Below are 3,173 nucleotides of genomic sequence, written 5' to 3' on the forward strand. Positions count from 1 at the left end.
GTGTTTTATAGAATCCTAGCATTTCTATCATCGTTTTCAACCTGTGATATGGGTATTATTTATTTCCACTTAAAAGGGGGCAAGGGGAGGGGAGGGTCAGAGGAATTTACAGATTTCCCCAAGTCTATACAGCCTGTTAGTCTATAAATGAGACAAGAAAGAATCCGGACTTTGTGATTCCCAGAGCAGCTCTCCCTCCTTTATGAGAGTGAGACTGTTTTTCCCACATCCTCAGACACATTGATGAAGGATCAGTGGGTATTTGCTTAAAGTTAAATAAGTAGTAAAAGGCTGATCCAGGTTTCAACTCAGTTGTCTGAATCAAAGACCAGTGTAGAAGTAATAAAAGACTAGCAGAATGAGAAGAATGGAAAATTACATAGAGAATAGAATTGCTTTTTTTTTCCAGAAGGGGAAAGGTGGTGGGGAGGGGAAGAAGGAAACTAAGACAATGCAGCTTTCTGACACATGGAGAGTTTTGGTAAGTGCAGGAAGCCTCACTGAGGACAAATAAACTCTCTCGGAGTCCTGGGGCTGTGTGAGTAGGAAATGTGGGGAAGAGCTCAGGGATGGTGGAGGTCAGCTCAGTGTCATGACTGTGCAGGCTCTTCTACCATCCTGCCTTTTACCCAGAGATTAACGTGGCCATCTTACTTAGGGGGTAGGGAGAATAGTGGAAATATGGCTAAAATTCCCTGCAGCCCTCCAGATCCATGATCTATGATTTTAATAAACTCCATAATGTCAGGCTACCCTAAGAAATTGTCTCTGGAGCTTCAACTCTCTGCAATCCCCAGTGTGGAAGCAATTTTGCATTTATCCGTTTTGCATTTTATGGATTAGGATTTTTCTTATTTAATTGAACTCTTCTTGGGGGGAAATGCCCAATAATTCAGAACGTCCTGCAGAGCCTGGCACTGCAGCCATCAGCAGGGTGGGTGTCACGGTGGTGGCTCACATTGTCATCAAGACTCTACCCTGATGCAGGCTTTGCCTGGGGCCTTGGAGGATTTTTAAACTCCCTGGATGCGTTCCCAGGAATGACATCCCTGGGCTTATCACAGGTGGAATTCTAAAGGGCATCAAAACCCTTGGGGAAGATTGATGCAAAAATGTGAGAGGAGGGCAAATTAGTGATTCTCAGGGGGTTTTCTTTCCTCTTCATGCTTCCATTTTTTTTAAGGCAATTTTTTAGGTTTTTGGTTTCTCACTCTGGGAGCTGCAGCTGATTTTAAAAGATTAGTAAACAAATCAGTTCAGTTATGGTTTGTGACTCAGGACACAGATGTTCCCTCTGGCTTGTGGGTCGAGGGACTTGGGAAGGGGAGTATTCTAGCTGTCACAGGCCCTCAGCCCTTCTGCTGTCTGAAAGTGGTGGGGTGTCCCCGGGGATACTCCTTGCTGGGGAGGCAGCAAGCACACTCTGGAGCCTGTGATCTGTTTGCAGTGCTCATGACAGCACATGGTTAATAATGAATGGACAACTCCACCCAAGTGATGTCCTTCCCACCCCATGGCATTCTCATACAAGAGGTTTAAGCCTGTTAAATTAGTCTCCAGCATCCAAAAATCACCCTTTAATCCCCCCATCCCATGGCCCTTGCCTACTATGGGGTCACCTAAGCCCATCCCCCTACCCCTGCCTGCTGTAACTTGCTCACATCTGCAGCCACAGCATTGATGCTCCAGCTGCCCATTTCTCCCCATTCTAGTCATTCATTGTCTGCAGAGCCATCACACACCACAGTGGGCTTAGGAAGGCAGGGACAGAAGCCATGTCCTGGGAGCTCAGCTGCATTTCAGTCTTTCTCTGCTGACCTGGAATCATATCCTGAGTATTTCATCCATCAAAATTCAGGCTGTTTTCCCTTCTCTGCTGTGACCTCATGGTTTGAAGACCATTCAGTTTGTTCTTCTCCCCTATCATGAATTCACAGGCTTAGTCTGCATGTTGGAGGTAAAGGCTAAGTTTCCATGGTGTGAGGAAACTCCACACCCTCACATCTTCTGACTTCCAGGCTGTAGTTCCTTGCCTTCCCAGGCAACAAGAGGAATTTTAATCCTACAAAGCTCCTATCTGGGCATCTGCCCAACTTCTTTTACCCTGGCTTGAAACTAACAAACCTGATAACTTGGCTGCAGGTCTCCTGGTGCCTTGTGCCACCTCTGCCACATCCAAGACTGAGGGACAGGCCTGGGAAAGGGCTGGACCTCAGGTGAGCACCCACACTCACATTCATTCAGGGAGCAATCATATTTATTTCTGGAATCCTTTCCTACAGCTCTCAAAAGAGCCGCTTCCTAAAAGAACTGCAATTTTTATCTCAAAGGAATTTAAAACGAGATTATCTTTGCTCTGTAGTCTCATTTCTTGCCTCACGATTGTAATGATATAGATGGAGGCTGTCACTTTTTCCATCCCCAGTTGACTATAGGAACATATTTGCCTCACTAATTTTTTTTTGTTTAGTACATGGAAAAAAACATATCTGTTTCCATTCACATTTCAGGTTTTCGGTTTCTACAGACTTACAATGAGCAGATGTGCTACACTCTATATAAAGAGCAGGCTTAGAGGCAGTATATGTGTGTCTTAATCTCTCACCATGTCCATAAAACTGATCGTGAAATTGTGAAGGGAAAGGCTAGAGCTTTCAGAGTACCAAAAGATGACCTTGCCTGGTCTGACTAGTGGCCCCGAAGACAACTCAGATTGTGTATATTTAGTGCTTCCAAGTGAAGAGGATGAAGGGCGTGGAAACGCTGTGGACAGTGTCAGAGAGAGGAGGGGTGTTTAGCCTCTGGTCACTGTCACCAGCCCCACCATGGAAAGGTGTTTAGACCTGAACTTTAGGAGCACATCCTGGTGCCCCATTACTTCCCTATACCCTGAGCTCTTCAAAGATGGCCAGGCACATGCATGTCAGCCAAGTGCTAGGTTTATGAGAGAGTAGAGGGCAAAAATTATTTTAATTGTCAGGCTAAGGAAGTATGAGTGTACATAGGGGTGGCTCTTCCTTGTGTTATCCATCTTGTATGTATCCCTGCTTTTGTAACACAAACCTAATAATTCTTTAAACCTGCCACCTAGGATTAGACCTCAAAACATGGAAGGCACTCTATATTTTTTGATGAATCTCCTTTTTCAGTATTCTAGGTAGATGCTATCATTT

This window comes from Plecotus auritus, assembly GCF_963455305.1.
Source record: "Plecotus auritus genome assembly, chromosome: 9".
Lineage (NCBI taxonomy): Eukaryota > Metazoa > Chordata > Mammalia > Chiroptera > Vespertilionidae > Plecotus > Plecotus auritus.